General features: G+C 43.1%; 1 long non-coding RNA gene across 1 annotated transcript in view; it reads left to right on the top strand.

Moving 5' to 3' along the window:
* Positions 1–20,880, top strand: part of LOC147709780 (uncharacterized) — a 51,246-nt gene extending 30,366 nt beyond the window's left edge. Inside the window, exon 4 of the long non-coding RNA XR_015296730.1 lies at positions 20,068–20,880. This is a non-coding gene — a long non-coding RNA (uncharacterized LOC147709780). The remainder of the gene's footprint in view (positions 1–20,067) is intronic.
* The last annotated feature ends 485 nt before the right edge of the window (positions 20,881–21,365 follow it).

Genomic DNA, 21,365 nt, shown 5'->3' with positions numbered 1-21,365 from the left:
CCTCCCATGGTGGTTTTGTTGATGCGAGGTACATCAGCAAGGGCTTGGTTGGAGGAGCGCAGCTGGCGGGAGGGGGTGTAGAAGGAAAGTCGTGTGTTGAGGCAATCAGGTCCAAGTTTGTAAAGTGCTTTGTGTGCGTGGGTTAGGAGGCGGAATGTTATCCTCTTATTGATGGGGAGCCAGAGGAGGTTTTTCAGGTGATCAGATATGTGGTCGTTACGTGGGATGTCAAGTATGAGTCTGGCTGATGCGTTCTGGATGCATTGGAGTTTTTTCTGAAGTTTTGTGGTGGTGCCGGCGTATAGGGTGTTTCTGTAGTCCAGGCGGCTTGTAACCCGTGCGTGGGTGACCAATTTTCTGCAGCTAGGAGATATCCAACTGGATCTCAAATGGTGGTACCTAGTGCATGACAAAAGTATGTGACTATCATATGAACTCATACACCCATACAGACACTCGAACACCGCCACTCACCCATTGAATTACTCACACACCTAGGCAGTCATGCAAACAATCAATCACACTCCCATTTATTCACATATACAGTTATATAAACACCACCTCACTTATTTATACAGATACTAACGCATACTTAGGGGCATATATATCAAGCCCTTTTCCCATTCGCAAATGGGCCAATTCTCAGAATGCGAAAGGGAAAAGGCCTTTTGGGATGGATTTTCCCAAAAGGGCATAGCAAATTAGAGAATAGCAAAATTTGCTATTCTCTATTTTGCAATTACATTTGAGGAATCACAATTTGCGATTCCATAAATGCAGTGTAGAAAGCACCTAAGTTGTGCGAATTTGGAATAAGAAATCGCAAATTATCACCAACTGACAGTTGGTGGTAATTTGTGAAGTCTTTGAAAAAAGCACTTTTTTGCTTTTTCAAAGTGCCACACATACATGCCCTTAAGGCATGTATGTGCACCACATGTGCACACACATATTTCAGGGATGCAACAGGGTGTCCTTTTGACACCCTGGCACCCTCGAAATTGCATTCTCAATTTGCAATTCTCTAATTGCGAATCGCAAATTGAGAATGTCTTCCCATTCATTCCTATGGGCATCCTAGCCCATAGGAATGAATGGGAAGGAATTCCTTATTTGTGAATCTCAATTTGCGATTCGCAAATAAGGAATATGGAGGATTTGTTAAATTTTTAGCGCATCCTACATACATTGCATTTTGCGATTCTCTAATTGTGATTCCCTAAAAATCGCAATTTGAGAATCGCAAAACGCGTTTTTGATACTTATGGACTTTACTCTCTTATACAATCACTGACACAGGCACACACTCATCCATACAGCCACTCTCACAATCACTCACTCTCACATATAGGAGCTTATATATTCCAACACACACACATATACTGCCTTTCACATATGTAGTTACTCACATATGTACTACTGAGACATCTATTCACTCACCAACACAGCCATGCACACAGTCAACTATGCATATAGCCCCTCACAATTGCACTGTTGAACCCATACACCCAGTGATTCACCCACTCACACATCCATGCAGGGAGTCATACACAACCCACCCACCCACAAGGACACTCAGGCACTCTTACAGGTACCCAGACAACCAATCAATACCCCATATAGACACTCATGTAGCTACTCACCAACCCATGCAGCCACTTACACACCAACTGGCGGACTAATGCAGATATTCACACAGATTAGCCACTAACCCATACATTCAGTAAAACACGTTTAATCACTCACTTGTACAGTCAGTCAAACAACTACTAAATCATCCATTCAGACACTCATACACCCACTCATTCTTCAATACACCTTGGTGTATATATGTATATATATATATATATATATATATATATATATATATATATATATATATATATATATATATATATATATATATATATATAACAACTGCTTCTCAGGCACTCTCATATACAGACCCCCCGGCCCCCCAAAACAATTCCACAACCAACTAGCACGGATTGTGGCAGACCGTGTCAGCAGTACCGCCAATTTTACTTTGTTGGGTGAACTTAACTTTCATTTTGATTCCAAAGCAGACCACACGGCAGCTCTTCTTACTGACGACCTTGCCGTGTTACAATTACACCAACTGGTCAGCTCCCCTACCCACGATCAAGGGCACCTGCTTGACCCGGTTTTCAGTAATTTTACTAATTTGACAACTAGTCTACCTCTCCCCCTTCCCTGGACTGACCATCTACTGGTCCCTTTTTTATGGTATACCCCCAGACCCCCAGCCTCCAAACCCACGATAACAACAGCTAGACCGTGGTCCCGCCTCCCTACCGAGACATGGACCAAAAAACTATCCAGCAACCTACCACCGCTTAATGAGGACCCATGCATCGCAAACCTTTCTTATGAGGAATGGATTACCAAGTCTCTCGATCTTTCTCTACCTAAACGGAAAACCACCACTAAACACTGTCACAAATCAGCTCCGTGGTACTCTGAATCCCTCAGAACTACAAAACATCAGTATAGACAAGCGGAGAGGAAATGGCGTCTGGACTCTCTGCCAGAAAACAAAATCCAATACCAAAAACTACTCAAAACGTACAAAGAACAAATCAAGGCCAGCAAAACAGTTTATTTTGCCAACAAAATTATCCTAGCTAAATCTAAACCCAGGGAAATCTTCCGTATTGTGAAAAGCCTCACCAAATTACCACCTAGTCTAGGTGAGACTAAGACTGCAGAACACTGCAATAACATGGCAGATTTTTTCCTGCAAAAAATCACTACCATTTATGAATCTTTCCCTGCTCCACCTAGCACCCCGTCTACTCCGAGCAATTCTGACCTGAACTCCTCCCCCACTTTGGACTAAGCATGAGCGAATTTTGCGGATCTCGCGTTCGCGAATTTTGCGGATTTGCGGATTCGCAATCCGCAAAATCCGCGAATTCCCGCGAATTTGCGGATTTTTTTTTTTGTGTTCGCCCGTGTTTCTGCCAGTTCGCGAGGGTTTTTACAATTTCGCAATTTGCGAACTTACCTGTCGGGTCGCAAGTTTGGGACACTCTTCTTCATCACTGCCACTCTCTGTCACCACTGCCACTCTCTGACTACTCATGCCACCCTCTGGCCCACCCATGCCACCCTCTGTTTCATCACCACACCCTCTGGTTGTCCAGTGTACATTATTTTCGGCAAAGCAAAGCACACCTTCCCTGCCTCAAGTGACCTGAATTAATTTGGGGCTGATTAATGTGTCACAGAATATTTTTTTAGCTGGCACCTGCTTCCTTAGTGCGCCCTGATTAGTGATCTTTTGCACTTGCTAAGTGCTTTCATTGTTGCAAAATTAGTTACAACACCTGCCCTGCCCCAACTGACAATAATGAATTAGGGGCTGATTAATGGATTTTAACTTCCAGCCTGGCTCCTGCTTGTCTCTCTTAGCTGTAATTCAGGACCTTTGTGGCATATGTGTAACTATTCTGAGGTTCAGAGCAGGGTCACATAATAGTTTCAACTGGCAACTGAACTCTGGAGGGGCCCCTCAGGAAGCACTACAGGAAATGGCTACTAATGATGTGCCTGAACTTTTGAACCTGGTAAGTAGTTACTTTCAGTTTTGCTAAGATCGTATTTCTGCAATTTTGCACTTATTCGCGGGGCGCGAACTCACGCGGACAGTGCGAGCAGTGCGAGCAAAATCCGCTGCTCGCGGATTTGCGGATTTTGCGGGAAATTCGCAAATCTCGCGGATTGCGGATTTCCCGAAAATCCGCAAAATCCGCGAGCGTAACGGATTTTCCGCCCATGCTTACTTTGGACCACTTTGCTCTTCTTAACCTCCCGACTCTCGAGTCCTTGGCAAAAAAAGTCAAATCCGGGTCTCCAGGGGACCCAGCCCCGCCAGACATCATTATGTCAGCCTCGGCTATCACTCTGCCCGTCATAATGGACCTCCTTAACTCTTCCATTACTACTGGCGTAGTCCCTCCACAATGGAAACAAGCCATGGTCCGAGCATTACTAAAGAAGCCTAATCTGGATCCCTCTAACCTCAGCAACTACTGGCCAATTTCTCTCCTTCCCTGGCTTAGCAAAATCCTAGAGAGACACATCAACAGCCAGCTGATCAAATATCTCGAAAACCACCAGCTTCTGGATCCTACTCAAACGGGCTTCAGACCAAGACATGGCACCGAAACCGCGCTCCTCATGGTCACCGAGGAATCCAGAAACATCCTGGATCAGGGAGGATCAGTGGCAGTGATCCTCCTTGACCTAAGCGCGGCCTTCGACACGGTCAGCCATGACATACTGCTGGACCGCATGGCAAACATCGGCATAAAAGACAAAGCTTTGTCTTGGTTTGAATCCTTTTTACAGGACAGATCCTTTCAGGTATTTGATGGTACTTCTTCCTCTACCAGCAGACCATTAAGATGTGGAGTCCCGCAGGGCTCCTCATTGAGCCCGGCCCTCTTCAACATATATATGAGGCCACTGGCTGAAGTTGTCCGTCAGCACGGAATTAAGATCATTTCATATACTGACGACACTCAGCTAGTGGTCTCACTGGCACAGGAAGCCAACCAGACCTCGAAAGGAGGGCTCAAGAAATGCCTAGAGGAAGTCAAGGACTGGATGTCCTCCTCCTCATTAAAAATGAACGGAGACAAGACAGAGCTTATGCTCCTGGGCCCTGCCAACCCCAACTCCCTCAACACTCTATGGCCACCCTGCCTGGGTACCCCTCCGGCCCCAAAGGACAGTATTAAGAGCCTTGGGGTGTGGCTAGATAGATCTCTGTCCTTCGGCACCCAATCCACCAAACTGGCAGCCACCTGCTTCGGCCTTCTCAGAGTGCTAAGGAAGGTACTCCATCTACTTCCGATGGAGGCAAAACAAGTAGCCATCCAGGGCCTTATCCAGTCACGACTGGATTATAACAACACCCTTTACCTCGCTGCCCCAGAGTACACGATAAGGAGACTACAAACGGTGCAGAACTGCGCCGCGTGCACTTTGCTTCAGATCCCTCGACGTCAATCAGTCAAAAATGGACTGAAAAAACTGCATTGGCTACCCATTCCCCAAAGAATACAATTCAAAGCCTTATGCAATGCGCACCAGGCGTTCTGGAAAATGGGCCCTCTTATCACCCGCAACCTAGTGTCACACTACCAATCCACTAGGAATCTGCGATCCAACCAGACCTACACGGCCACTATTCCCAAATAAAAAAATCCAGAACTGGCGGTAGGACTTTCACCTACAACGCCTCCAAGCTATGGAACACCCTACCCCTCCACCTAAGGAAAAACTCCAATCTTACCTTATTTAGGAAACAGCTAAAAACATTCCTCGTCAATGCCGCCCAATAACGCCCTGGCTACCTAAAGCGCTCTGATACCCACGGGTCTTGTCCGCGCTATATAAAACACTATAAATAAATAAATAAATAAATACCTCCTCTTGTTCTGTTGGTTTTTAGCGCTTGGACGCCCCCGGGCAGCAATCACGCTCTACAAATCGACATACAAATACAAATACAAATACAAATATATATATATATATTCACTGAAAAAACCATAGGTTTCACACCAGTTATAGTTAGGAATTAGCATTTAAAAAACCTATTAAATTCACTGAAAAAACCATAGGTTTCACACCAGTTATAGTTACCTGGAAATTTTACTGACATAAAACCATTGAAATTCCCACGTTATAGTTAGTTGGACTCACTATAACTTGCGCGCCTGCAATGCACTGCTGATGACGTCACATATTACATCACTCATGACATGGTCAGTGACATCACTCATGACATCACTGATGACACCATCCAGTGAATATTTGTCTTTCTTAAAAAAAAAAAAATTTTATATGTATTTGTAAAGTACGATGCAAGAATAAATGGTTAAATAAGTGTGTAAATGGATGTTTGTTTTTAAAATAATTGATTGGTTAACTGCCTTATTAAGTGTATTTTAGTGAATACATATATTAGCAAGTAAACTTTATATATTGAAATGTATGTATCAGTGTTTCACTTTGTGTATAAGTGGCTGTATGGGTTGGTGACTGACTCACTGTTTGTATGTGTTTTGAAGACAGCATATGTACAGGACTTTATAGATGTATGAGTGTGTATATGTGTATGTTAGTGAGTAAACGACTGTCTCACTATTGTCTTTTTCAGTAACGACATATGTTTTAATCTAGTATATGTGAGTATTGATTTATAAAACTGAGTATATGTGAGAGTGAGAGATTATAAGAGTTCCTGTTTAAATTAGTATGTGTTTATATAAGTGATTGTTTAAGAGAGTAAGTATGTGTAAGTATTCTTAGAAGTAAAGTGGTAGTGTGTGTATAGCTGTATATGCAAATAAATGAATGTTCATTAGTTTTTTTGCATGTGTGAATATGTGTGTGAGTAACTTTTGGATGACTGTCAGTGTGTAGCAGGATGTATAGGTGTATCACTACATATAATGAGTGAGTATATGTATGAATGACTATATAGAACTGTTTGTGAATGAGTGGATGTGTATATAGATGGTGGGATTACTGAATTGTTTGTTGTAACTGGTATGGGTATCTCCACTTTTTGAAAATGTTAAATACTATTTTTGAATATGTGTTTCAAGGCTTACATTACACTGAAAGGAGGTCTGTCACTCTGTCACAAGGATGGTGTCATCAGTGATGTCATGAGTGATGTCACTAACCATGTCATGAGTGATGTAATATGTGACATCATCAGCAGTGCATTGCAGGCGCGCAGGTTATACTGAGTCCAACTAACTATAACGTGGGAATTTCAACGGTTTTATGTCAGTAAAATTTCCAGGTAACTATAACTGGTGTGAAACCAATGTTTTTTCTGTGAATTTAATAGGTTTTTTAAATGCTAATTCCTAACTATAACTGGTGTGAAACCTATGGTTTTTTCAGTGAATTTCATAGGTTTTTTAAATGCTAATTCCTTTCTAAATCGAGTATCTAACCTTTTTTTTTTTTACAATTTGCTGTTTTGTGTAAGTATTCATTTTTGAGTTTTTTTTAATATAATTTTTTCCTTTTGCGCTCTGGGTGCGCGCTCCGGTAAGCTCTCCGGTAAGCTCTCCGGTAAGCTTTCCGGTAAGCTCACCGGTAAGCTCACCGGAAAGTGCACCCAGAGCGCTACTTTCGTTCGTGAAAAAAAATATGAATGAAAAGTTAATAATAATGCAAAACATTTCGTACCATACAAATAAAATCAGTTTTTTTTCAATAAGGAAAATGATTATGCATTTCCGTAAAAGTATGAAGACGTCACTTCGGCGCGCAACGTAAGCTCCCTCGGAAGCGCCTACGTTCGTGCCGCGTATAGGCCCCCGGAAGCGCCTACGTTCGCGCCACGTATGCACCCCGGAAGCGCATACGTTCACGCCTCATGTGCGCACCCGGAAGCGCTCCGGAGCGCGTAGCGTAAGCGCGTCGGGTCATGTGACCTTAAAATAACACTTTTCATTGGTTGCTAACAGTTTTTTTACAAAGAATGAAATCCCCACCCATTTCCTTCACTTCTTCTTTCACTTTTGTGACTGCAAGACCTGCCTTTTTGCTCCTGGATATTTCTTGGTTTTACAATGGCTGCCAGACAATCCAGCAGTGAGGATGAACCAGAATTCATCAATGAAGAGCCTCCTCAACGAAAAGTTAAGGAACATTTCATTTGGAAATTTTTTAAAATCCCACCTGGCCAAAAAAGGTGAATGCTCCAAAAGTGGAGTGCAGGATCTGCAAAGAAGAGCTGTCACGGGGTAACCCTTTAAAAAAGTACTCTTTTGGGAACTTCACAATGATCCGGCATGTGGAGAGGTAGCACCCCCAAAATTTTGCCCGGGAAAGTGTCAGGGCTCTGGCACAAGAGGTTCCCAGTGATGGGGCCTCTACATCAACCGGAGGAGCAACTTCTTCTGGGAGGGGGAGATCACAAGAGCTGGTTCCGAACATTCAACCTGCTTTTAACCGTGGTGCCCTCAGATGCAGATACTGCAATCAACTGCTTACCTTTGGAGAACAAAGTGTACAGCTCATGGTTCGAGCATTAGAAAACCATCACTGCCCTTCCCACCCCTAATTTTTTTTGTTTTTTTTGCTCCTGTTGAGCAGTTTCCATTCCCTGTTTTTCTTCCTGTTTAGAAAAAAGAAGAAAACCAAAAGTTCTTTTCAGAACTACCTCCAATTCTCATCAAAGAGCTATATTCTTAAAAAAATGAAAAAGAGTAAGTGAAATAGAGTGTATTGATAATGGAAAGGAGAATGAGTAAGAAAGAACAGAAAGGTATGAGAGGAAAAAGGAAGTGAAGTAGGAGGACTGAAAGAAGGTGAGTGTTAGGAAAGAAAGTTATGAGAAGAAGAGTGAATATGGGGAATGTTGATATTCAATGAAAATGTTGAAAAGGAACAGGGGTGTGGAAGGATAAGAAAAGATGCATTGCTGGACTTGAAGGCAGAAGGCCTCATTTATGAAGCCATGCGTCACTTTAACGCCACCAAAGCATCACTTTTTGTGACACAACAGTCCAATAAAAAATGCACCTTATTTATTCATATTTACAAAGTGGCGTTTCTAGGTAAATACATTACTTTGTAAACCCCTGTGCCACATTATTCCTACGTCAGGTGTAATGTATGCAAAAGGGACGTATTGACGCAAGAAAGGGCCGTAGAGGTGACACAGTGAATAAACTGGAGGCCTCATTTCTGAAAAGTGATGCATCGCTACGTGAAAACAGCAATGCGTCACTTTTCTGGGCGCACTCCTTATGATATTCCAGATGTGTCGTATTTAATTTATGACTAATCAATTCGCAAGGAGTTACAGATACGTCAGTATTTCTGACGTATCTGTAAACACAAAATTGACGCATTACTGGAGTGCGTCACAAAAGTGACGCAACTCCAGTAATGCATCCTTTCACATGGGGAAAGCAACATGTGAAAGGTCTTGCGTCAGTCTTACACCTGCTGTGAGGCAGGCGCAGATTTTGACGCAACAGCATCCTAAAAGTGACGCAGTGAACTCTCATAGATTTCACTGCGTCACTATTACAAAGCTTTTTGCGGGGGAACGCCCCCTCTGCATAAATTATACCTGACGCAGGTATAATGTGGCGCAGGGTTTTAAAAAGTGACCCATCTACCTAGATGCGTCACTTTTTAAATATAGCACAACGAGGTGCATTTTTTTACACCGCTGGTGCGATGCGTCACTTTTCTGTGCGCACTCCTTACGACATTCCAGATGTGTTATATTTAATGTATGATGAATCATGTCGCAAGGAGTTACAGATACGTCAGTATTTCTGACGTATCTGTAAACACAAAAGTAACGCATTGCTGGAGTGCGTCACAAAAGTGACGCAACTCCAGTAATGCGTCATTTCACATGGGGAAAGCACCTTGTGAATGGTCTTGCGTTAGTCTTACACCTGCTGTGAAGCAGGCGGAAGATTTTGACGCAACAGTATCCTAAAAGTGACGCAGTGAAATCTCATAGATTTCACTGCGTTGCTATTACCAAGCTTTTTGCGGCGGAGCAACCCCTCTGCATACATTATACCTGACGCAAGTATAATGTGGCGCAGGGTTTAAAAAAGTGACCCATCTACCTAGATGCGTCGCTTTTTAAATGTAGCGTAACGATGCGCATTTTTTTACACCGCTGGTGCGTCACAAAAAGTGACGCACAGGCGGCGCAAAACTGGCGGCGCAAGGCCTTCATAAATATGGTCCTGGATTTTCCCCTTACTTCGCTCCCCGGTGCGCGTACCGGGCGCTCCCCCCGCGCAAATGGAAAAAAAATATTTTTTTTAAATGCCCTGCGGGACCCTATTTTAGCCCCCACATTAAACCTAGGGGGTCAGGAGGGGGTCTACCCTGCCCCCTTATGGTCAATTCCCCCCTTTGTTTTTGCCACCTTTTGTGTCTCGATTTTACCGAGACACAAGATGGCGGCCGCTCCAGACTGTTTAGAATGTTTACAGACACCCAAGAGCCAATCAGCTTTCTGCGCGCAAGTCGCGTGGCGCGCCCGGTGTGCTCCCCGGTGCGCGCCTATAGATATATATATATATTTTTTTGAACCTAAATTACTCAAAATCCACTGGAGCACATATCTTGAGACATAGCAAAAGCACATCGGGCTACTAGTCCCTACAATGTTGCCAAGTTTGTGTGAATCCATTCAGCCGTTCGAGCTAAAAGTGAAATCGACCGCCCTATGGAAATTAACATGAGGAAAACGCGTTTTGGGACCCCCCTTTTATCTTGGACCACGCTTGCGGAATCGCCCCCAAACTTTCAGGGAAGGACCGGGGGGCTTCGAGGCCATTTTGAGGAAATTTTCAGGCAGATTTGTCAACCGAAGCCAAAGTTATTCCAAATAGAATTTTGAGATTTAACATTGAAAAAAATCCTAACTATAACTACCTACTGGCGACCGCCAGTAGGTAATATATATATATATATATATATATTACCTACTGGCGGTCGCCAGTAGGTATATATAGTTAGGACCTAGTTTCCATAGGAAATCCGCAACATTCTATTGGGAATAACTTTGGCGCCGGTTGATCAATCTATGTGAATTTCTCAAAGAAGATGGCGTGTTACGCTCCGCTCCTTCCCTGAAAGTTTCGGGGGGATTCGTGAAGCAGGGGCCGAGAAAAAAGGGGGGTCCCAAAACGTGTTTTCCCCATGCAATTTTCCATAGGACCTTTAGACACGGCTACAGCCCGAACAGCTGAACGGAATTACAAGAAATTTGGCAAAATGGTAGAGTCTGATTCGCAGATCACGCTTTTGCTTAAATGGTGTAAATCCCTCCAGTAGTTGCTGAGAAAATTCAAGTTGAAATCAATTATATATCTATAAGCGCGCACAGTGCGAGCACGGTGCGCGCACCGTGCGAGCACCCCGCGATTTTTAAAAAAAAAAAAAAAACATTTTAGGGGCCTTGGGGGTCCTTGTGGGACCCCCTGAGCAGGCCTAGAGGGTCAGGGTGCTTCTACCCTGCCCCCTTTTTGAGTTCTACACATTTGTTTTCCTGCTTTCCTGTGCCTTAGTCTACTGAGGCACAAGATGGCTGCCAACTGTTTCTGTTTTGGAGTGTTGATAGACAGTAGCAGCCAATCAGCATGCCTTCCAGAGAAAGTTGCATGCTCATTGGCTGTCAACACTACAAACCAGGAAGTGTTGGCATCCATCTTGTGCTAGGTAGACCGAGGCACAAAAGAAGCAGAGCTCACAGCCCACACAGCTCTCACAGCCCACACAGCTCTCACAGCCCACACAACTCTCACAGCCCACACAGCTCTCAGAGCCAACACAGCTCTCACAGCCCACACAGCCCTCACAGCCCACACAGCCCACACAGCCCTCACAGCCCACACAGCTCTCACAGCCAACACAGCCCATACAGTTCTCACAGCCCACACAGCTCTCACAGCCCACACAGCTCTCACAGCCCACATGGCTCACACTCTCGCAGCCCAAACAGCTCTCACAGCTCTCACAGCCCACACAGCCCTCACAGCCCACACAGCCCACACAGCCCTCACAGCCCTCACAGCACACACAGCTCTCACAGCCAACACAGTTCTCACAGCCCCACAGGTCTCACAGCCCACACAGCTCTCACAGGCCTCACAGCCCACACAGCCCTCACAGCCCACACAGCTCTCACAGCCCACACAGCTCTCACAGCCTTCACAGCCCACACAGCGCACACTCTCACAGCCCAAACAGCTCTCATAGCCCACACAGCTCTCACAGCCCAAACAGCTCTCACAGCCCACACAGCTCTCACAGCCCACACAGCTCTCACAGCCCACACAGCTCCCACAGCCCACACAGCTCTGGCAAAGATAATACCAGCAGAGAACAAGCACTGGCAAAGACAATAACGGCAGCAAACAAACACTGGCAAAGACAATAACGGCAGAAAAAAAAAGGCAAAGACAATAACGGCAGCAAAAAAAAAAACACGGACAAAGGCAATACCAGCAGCGAACCAACACTGGCAAAGATAATACAATCAGGGGGGCAGGGGCACAAAAAACGGCACAATCAGGGGACAGAAGGCCCGACAAACGGCACAATCAGTGGGCAGAAGGCAAGAAAAATCGGCACAATTAGTGGGCAGAAGGCAACAAATATGGCACAATCAGGGAGCAGAAGGCAAAAAATACAGCACAATTAGGGTACAGAAGGCAAGAAATATGGCACAATCAGGGTGCATGAGGCAGGAAATACGGCATAATCAGGGGGGCAGAAGCCAAGAAATACGGCACAATCAGGGGGGCAGAAGGCAAGAAATACTGCCCAATCAGAGAGCATCTTGCTCCGGTCCAAAAATCGGATCCCTAGGGCTGCTCAGGTGGTCCCACAAGGATATTAACATATTTAAACGTTATCCGCTAATAGAATTTGCATTTTCAAAACCTTGCAAATTCACTGAAAAAACCATAGGTTTCAGGCCTTATTCAGGTAGGAATTGGCATTTAAAAAACCTTTGAAATTCACTGAAAAAACCATAGGTTTTAGGCCTTATATAGTTAGGAATTAACATATAAAAAACCATTGAAATTCACTGAAAAAACCATAGATTTTAGGCCTTATATAGTTAGGAATTAGCATTTAAAAAACCTTGAAAATTCACTGAAAAAACCATAGGTTTCAGGCCCTATATAGTTAGGAATTAACATGTAAAAAACCACTGAAATTGCTCCTATATAGTTAGTTGAACTAACTATATATTTCGCGCATTCGCAATCCACTGCTGATGATGTCACATATTACATCATTCATGACATGGTCAGTGACATCACTGATGACATCACTGATGACATCTCAAATGATATCACTGATGACATCACTGATGACATCATCCAGTGTCTGTGTGTTTTTGTAAAGTTTAAATATGTTTTACATATTGAAGAATGAGTGGATGTATAAGAGTCTGGATGAAGGATTTGATTGTATAAGTGAGTAAGTATGTGTTAGTATATCTGTGAAAATGTAAGCTGTTCTGTGTTTAACTGTATAGATGAAGAAATCAAAGTGTGATTGATTCTTTACAGGACTGACTAGTTGTGTGAATAACTCCATGGATGAGTGGCAGTGTGTGAGTGTCTGCATAGGTGTATGAGTGCATATGATAGAGTTGTAATAATGAGTGACTGTATGTACGAGTGATTGTATGGCTGAATGAGTGAATGTGTGTGTAGACGTAGGAATCAGTGAGTGCCTATGTAGTAACTGGTATTCGTGTGTCAATGGTTTCAAAAATGATACTCTGTATTTAACACTAGGTGTAACAGAGGTTATATTAGAGTGTAAGGAGGAGCATTGTATTATCAGAAGAAGTATATCATCAGTGGTGTGATCATTGATGTCAAATTAGACGTCATCAGTGATGTCATCAGTGATGTCATCAGTGATGTCATCAGTGATGTCACTGACCATGTCATGAATGATGTAATATGTGACATCATCAGCAGTGGATTGCGAATGCGCGAAATATATAGTTAGTTCAACTAACTATATAGGAGCAATTTCAGTGGTTTTTTATATGTTAATTCCTAACTATATAGGGCCTGAAACCTATGTTTTTTTCAGTGAATTTTCAAGGTTTTTTAAATGCTAATTCCTAACTAAATAAGGCCTAAAACCTATGGTTTTTTCAGTGAATTTTCAAGGTTTTTTAAATGCTAATTCCTAACTATATAAGGCCTAAAACCTATGGTTTTTTCAGTGAATTTCAATGGTTTTTATATGTTAATTCCTAACTATAGAAGGCCTAAGGTGAATATATATATATATATATATAGCAAGAAATCTTCAAACCTCCACTGAAGCGGCGAAAGAAGAGGCGGACCCCACGATATCCAGGCAGGTTATCTTTATAAACAAGCCTTCAAAATGCAACGTTTCGAGTACTGGCATACTCTTGTTCACACATATATATATATATTACCTACTGGCGGTCGCCAGTAGGTAGTTATAGTTAGGATTTTTTTCAATGCAAAATCTCAAAATTCTATTTGGAATAACTTTGGCGCCGGTTGACGAATCTGCCTGAAAATTTCCTCAAATTTGCCTCGCGGAGCTCCGGTCCTTCCTTGAAAGGTTGGGGGGGATTCGTTAAACGGGGGTTGAGATACAAGGGGGGTCCGAAAACGTGTTTTCCCCATGTTAATTTCCATAGGACGGTCAAACTCACTTTTAGCCCGAACGGCTGAATGGATTTCCACCAAATTTGGCAAAATTGTAGGGACTGGTAACTTGATGTGCCTTTGCTATGTCTCAAGATATGTGCTCTAGTGGATTATGAGTAATTTAGGATCAAAAAAATATATATATCTATGGCCGCGCCCCGGTACGCGCACCGGGGAGCGCAGCGGGCGCGACCCGCGAGGTGCGCACGGAAAGCTGATTGGCTCTCGGGTGTCTGTAAACATTCGAAACAGTCCGGACCGGCCGCCATCTTGTGTCTCGGTAGGATAGAGACAAAAGAGGTAGAAAAAAAAGGGGCAAATGACCATAAGGGGGCAGGGTAGACCCCCCCCTGACCCCCTAGGTTTGATGTGAGGGCTATAAAAGGACCCCGCGGTGCAAAATATATACATATATTTTTTTGGATTTGCGCGGGGGGAGCGCCCGGTACGCGCACCGGGGAGCGGACCGGGGAGCGGCACATGGGGAAAGAAGAATGACAGAGTTATTAAAAAATGTAGCCTTTTTTTATAAATTGGAGGTAGATCTAAAAAGAACTGTTTTTTTTCTTCTTTTTGTTTTATTTTTTTTTGTGTTTTTGGAACATTTTGTACTTTTTTTGGCTTTTATGAACTATTTTATATTTTGTTTGGTATTTTTATGGGGATAAACGAAAAAACAGGGAATTTAAAATTGGCTGAACTGGAGCAGAAAAAAAAATAAGAAAAAATTAGGGTTTTTTGGGGCATTTGTGGTTGTCCCCAGCAAGGACGATGAGCTTTATGCTCAGTTCACCATAGGAGATGGTCTTACCACAATGTATACATGTTATACGGAAATCCGCAAACAATGGCTGAATGCAAGGGATCGTCTCCCTTGCCTCTGGTCCCGTTGGAGTGGGCTGATTTCTTTGGGAGGTGGAGCTTGAAGATTGGGGAAGGTTACTGGCCAGTTCCCTCATCTCTGCAGCAGAATAGTTGATTGGATACCTGTGCTGCATGTGGCGAATCATGGTGTTGTTTCCGAAAGAGTATTTCTTATTAGGGTTTCCCCTGGAAAGTTCCACGCCACAGATTAGGCAAGTCATATATATATATATATATATATATATATATATATATATATATATATATATATATATATATATATATATATATATATATATATATATATATATATATAACTTAGCAAAAGCACTCAAGCTTTGAGAGGGAAACACGACGCTGCTTCAAACCATCCAGCATTGTTCAGCCTCGCTGTTACTTGGTTGCAAACCTCTTTGATTTCTTTGTAGCCGTCCGACGCGTTTCGAGGCTTGGAACGCCCCGTATTCATGGAAAAGCTCAACTAAGGACATGACGGCTGTGTGCAGTGTTCGTATTTATTGGTTTTCCTCCTCGAACACTGACGCCTTGGGTGGGAGATGAAACTTGGATGCCAATTACTTTTTGTCCTACTCAAGGCAGATAAATACAGCGCTAATACCAATTAAGGAACTGAGCCTACTCAAGGTATTAACTTTTGCTGTGTGCTACAGGGACTTCAGATACCAGCATGCCAGGAGGCAGCTGGGAAGACACACCCACCCAAGGCGTCAGTGTTCGAGGAGGAAAACTAATAAATACGAACATTGCACACAGCCGTCATGTCCTTAGTTGAGCTTTTCCATGAATACGGGGCGTTCCAAGCCTCGAAATGCGTCGGACGGCTACAAAGAAATCAAAGAGGTTTGCAACCAAGTAACAGCGAGGATGAACAATGCTGGATGGTTTGAAGCAGTGTTGTGTTTCCCTCTCAAAGCTTGAGTGCTTTTGCTAAGTTATTAATTACACGGCTGCCTCGGCCGTGGAGAGGTGAACCAGTTACTCCTAAGACTGCAAAGTCGATTGAGAAACAGCTTTGGAAACGAACCTTCATTTCCACAAAGCACGCTACTTCAGTGGAGATGAAACTTGGATGCCAATTACTTTTTGTCCTACTCAAGGCAGATAAATACAGCGCTAATAACAATTAAGGAACTGAGCCTACTCAAGGTATTAACTTTTGCTGTGTGCTACAGGGACTTCAGATACCAGCATGCCAGGAGGCAGCTGGGAAGACACACCCACCCAAGGCGTCAGTGTTCGAGGAGGAAAACCAATAAATACGAACACTGTGTAAAATAAGGATCCACAACTTGTAGGTAAAAAGTAGAGGTTTATTCCAAGAAAAGATCCCATCCACAGGTGAACATCCAGCCAGCAATAAAGTAAGATAGCAACTGCTTAGTGGTCAAAGGATAACATTCCATCTGAGAATCCAGTGTCTCATGACATCAGCGCAGCTATGTCATGAGGCACAGACACACAGGACCAGGATGCCACACATCTCCCTTCTAATAACAACAAGACAATTATAAGAGAAAACAAAACAAAGCTAAAACAATAATCACACAGTGACGTAGTCTTTTAAATATTTAGGAGAATGAGAAACCCTTGCAGACTTGCGAAGAAGTGAGGAGGACTCAACTCTAGGAGTTTGAGAATGACGACTGCAAGAAGCTTCCACAAGATCATTTCTAACCACCACCACCCTGTTCAAATTCCAAACACGATGATCAGCAGTTTTGATGGCGTTCTTGAAAACTTTGATGACACGAATAGGCTTCTTAAAGGTAGCAGAAAGAGCCTTATTGTTTTTGCAGGGATTCTTAATAAGTACCCAATCTCCCACTTTAACAGGTGTGACCTTAACAGAATGTCTCTTATCAAACATCCTTTTTCTAGACTCAATTCTAGAAAGTTCACGCAACATCCACTCATCAGAGTCATCACGAGGAGGTGGTTGCAAGTCATTGACCCATGCCGGTACCACAAGGGTATTAGGAGTGCGTGATCTAAAAAGTTCAAAAGGAGTCTTTCCAGTAACGGCATCGGGAGATAACCTGTAAACCTTAACCTTCTTAAAGACATCTGTTCTCCAATCTGTACCAGCAGACTTAGCCATTCTAATAGTCTCTTTAAGGACACGGTTAAATCTCTCAACCATACCGTTGGTTTCTGGGTGGTAAAGGGAAGACCTTTTGTGTTTAACTCCTTGCCCTAACAGAAAATTCTCCATCTCTTTAGAGACTAATTGGGGACCATTATCTGTGAGGATGGCGTTAGGGATGCCCTCTCTAGCAAAAAGTTTAGTTAAAAAATCCACTACATGCCTAGTCTCGATACCACGAGTTATGGCAATTTCTGGCCATCTAGAAAAGAAATCAACCAGAACAAGAACATACCACTCACAACCTGCTGAAGTAATAGGCCCCAAAATATCCAAACCCACTTCTTTCCAGGGCGCATCCGGTCTGTCTCTAATCACCATGGGTTGGACTTTAGGTTTTACTACCTTCTCACTAAGAGCACAGTCAATGCAATCCCTAACTTTGCGCTCTACTTCCAAATCCATATTTGGCCACCAATATGAGCTCCTTAAAATCTCCTTAGTCTTAGAGATTCCTAAATGACCGATATGTGCTAAAGACATAAGCTCATCCCGAAGAGCTAAGGGTGGAACCAATCTAGTTCCTCTGAAAAGTAAACCATTTTGTTCAGAAAGCTGATCCTTGACATGCCAAAATTTCTCAAGACCTTCATTACATTTAGGTTTAATCTTCCATCCTGTCATTAGGAGTTTAAGTACCTCAACCAGAGTCGAATCTTCCTGAACCATCTTCAACCACCTCTCTTTATCAACGACAGCCTCTTCTACAACACAAACCATCCCATCCTCGTCGCCAAATGTAAAATAAGGATCCACAACTTGTAGGTAAAAAGTAGAGGTTTATTCCAAGAAAAGATCCCATCCACAGGTGAACATCCAGCCAGCAATAAAGTAAGATAGCAACTGCTTAGTGGTCAAAGGATAACATTCCATCTGAGAATCCAGTGTCTCATGACATCAGCGCAGCTATGTCATGAGGCACAGACACACAGGACCAGGATGCCACACACTGCACACAGCCGTCATGTCCTTAGTTGAGCTTTTCCATGAATACGGGGCGTTCCAAGCCTCAAAACGCGTCCGACGGCTACAAAGAAATCAAAGGGTTTGCAACCAAGTAACAGCGAGGCTGAACAATGCTGGATGGTTTGAAGCAGTGTTGTGTTTCCCTCTCAAAGCTCAAGTGCTTTTGCTAAGTTATATATATATATATATATATATATATAATGAAAGAATGAAGCTACAAAAACAGAGGAGCGTATTAAATAGAAACACTCATGTTTGGTAAAAGGGCCCTCACTCACCAACCTGGTTGGTGACATGCTTCTTCATTGGGCCCCAGCAAAGAGGCCGAGTGCCTCTCTGGTGTGCTTCGACGCCTGATTACAGAGTAGCAGGTTTTTTTGGGTGACAAGTGCTGGTGCATAGGTTGAGATTAAAATGGCTTACTGCTTCCCAAGAACATTTTAATTAGGTGGAGAGTAAGGCCATGTTAGAAAATGTTAAGGTGGATAATGTGATTAAGTAATTGCTCAAGTACATCCAAGGTTTAGAAGGTCAGGTCGACATGTTTCAGCCTTTTAATGGTAATTGGCAAGCTTTCGTCAGGACCGGAGACTATGGCCGTGTGCACACGCTAAGTCGCACCCTGACCAATGGTCTACAAATGGGACCGTATTACTCACGGTTCCACTTTATTTGTCATACAGATATGGCCAGATCATTTTTCCTATCCTTTACCATTGGGAGTTCACCACCGAGCTAAGGATTCTCACTATGGTAAATTATAAGGAAAGGAAGAAAATTTAACTAACTCTTATTCACTCCTTCTTTGGTGCAGCTCCTGTTTTCTGCTCTGAAAGGCCTCTGATGTCTTGGGAAAAAACCTACCTGTTTAAACTCTATCTTGACCTATAAACCCCGCTCACTGACTCTTCCCTTTTCTCCTTTCCTAGTCCCCTCCCAACTGATTTTGCTTCCATCTCTTCCTCTCCAACTTAACGCTCTTTCAGCCTGGGTAATTCTGCAATTTCACAGATGCTGAATTTAGGATCAGTCTTAACATATTTTTTCCCTCTTACGTTATTGTAATGACATTCCTTTCACCACGAGGTCTGAGATCCAGGTGCACAGCAGTTGATCCTTATATAAAGCGCATTGACGCCTACTTTGATTAGAGTTGCACTATATAAAATTGTGAAATTAATAAATAAATAAATATTAGTAACCTTCATCACACAAGTACTACCTTCCTCATCATGTCTCTTGTGAGTGAGGGAGATGAGAATGGGGGGGGGGGGGTGATGTACCACTGCCATGGTTTTTACCAACAAGCATATATGCATTTCAAGAGAGAGTGCAGAATCTGTAAACCTGCTTCCAGCCAGTGGGAATAGAAAGGATGTCAGCAGGTTTGCTGGCCCTCCTGATCCATCCCCTCCAGGTGCACTCCCTCCCATTCTTGGGCATGAACAGGATGCCTCGGTGGGTACTGAGGTGCTGCAGACTCTTCTTTACTCAAGGCCAACACTCACTTGGATCTCGGACATGTTTATGAGACAGATGTGTGCCTTCCAAAGGCCCTCTCTTACTGCTGACTCTACATGGGAATGATTTACACCAGTGGTGCATTCTGTATAAAATGGTGCTTGATCAATCCCCTCTACAGTTTTCTGAAGTTATGTTTTTCTCCCTCAAGCATTGGTTTTTATAAACTCTAGTGCATATACATTGTGGGAGCGAACAGTAAGTAGATATGGAAGGTTGTTACACTGTAGGGTTGTTAGCTTGTCTATATCTTTACAGCTTCATAATTGTATTGATTTTATTCTTTATTAGCTCCTTAGGTGGTTAATCTGCTCCTCCACCATCCCCTCTTAATGACAAGCTCCTGCTCCGCCTGCGCTTGTCACAGGAGGCACCAGACAGATCTCGCTCTTCTGCACCAGCATCAAGAATCATTTCCAGCGTCCACTGCAAGAAGGACTATCGATGAGGGAAGGATGTGCTTCGCTGACACCTCTGCAACTTGCTGATCATACCGCGTTAGACAGAATACTCGATTGCCCTGTGTGAACCCAAAGCATTCAGTAACTCATTGTACATTGCAGATTACTTGTGGCAGACAGACACTTATGTCTGGCTAAGATCTACCCCTGGTCTTCTGAAGATAGATTTACATAGCCCATTTCCGACAATACCATCTAGCTTGCTTAGTAGTGGGGTGCTGTTTAGGGATCATATGGAGACTGATGCACATCATGAGTGTCTGGTAAGAGTATTAGTTGAGCCAGACACAAAGCCTGATTTACTTTTGACAATACCAGCTGACCCCCTTGACACTGTCCCTTGGATGAGGGCAGAGGATCCCCTTGACATAGATGAGGGAGGAGGATCCCCTTGACACTGTCCCTTGGATGAGGTCAGAGCTCCCCTTGACACTGTCCCTTGGATGATGGCTGGGGCTATGAGTGGATTTAGATCCAGGTGTTGTGTTACTTTGCCTTCTGTCTGTCTTCCATCTGGATCCTTGTCTTGTACACTGTGTCACTGTTTCAGAGGAAAGAGAGAATGCGTTGCTTGTAGTTCTGTAATTGATTAAACCAATGTTGAAACTTCAAATACGCAATAAAATCTTAATGCTTTACCTTAGTAGGGTGTAATTCTTATGTGCACCACACAGAGCTTTCATTACTGTACATCACACTAAATTAAACAGTGAGGTTTTAATGGGAGCCAACAACCTTTACACTATTGTTTACTCTGGTTCATTGGCCGAGCAATTAAAGTAAATACAAAATGTATGCCACATTTTAAACGTACAAAATCTTGACAATTAGTAATATGTTTCAGCTAAACACATTATTTTGCTTCATAAATGCTAAAAAACAGTATACACAAATACAATACAGTCACCGCAGTCAAATTATTCACAACATAAAACATTCCATTACCCTATCTAAAACCTTGGCGTTCAATCGAAATTAGGGCTTTATATATTTTATTTTTGTACCGCATGCTGACTGTAAAAACTTGGATATAGCAGACACTATGCAAGAAGTAGTATCTGTCTCACATATCTTACATGCCTCCCTCCACTTTGACATCCTCATAAGTTAGCACAAAGGAGAAGTCCA

The sequence above is a fragment of the Lissotriton vulgaris genome, chromosome 6 (genome assembly GCF_964263255.1).
Source record: "Lissotriton vulgaris chromosome 6, aLisVul1.2, whole genome shotgun sequence".
Classification (NCBI taxonomy): Eukaryota; Metazoa; Chordata; class Amphibia; order Caudata; family Salamandridae; genus Lissotriton; species Lissotriton vulgaris.
The sequence above is the reverse complement of the archived record's forward strand: the minus strand, read 5'-3'. Positions and strand labels throughout refer to the sequence as shown.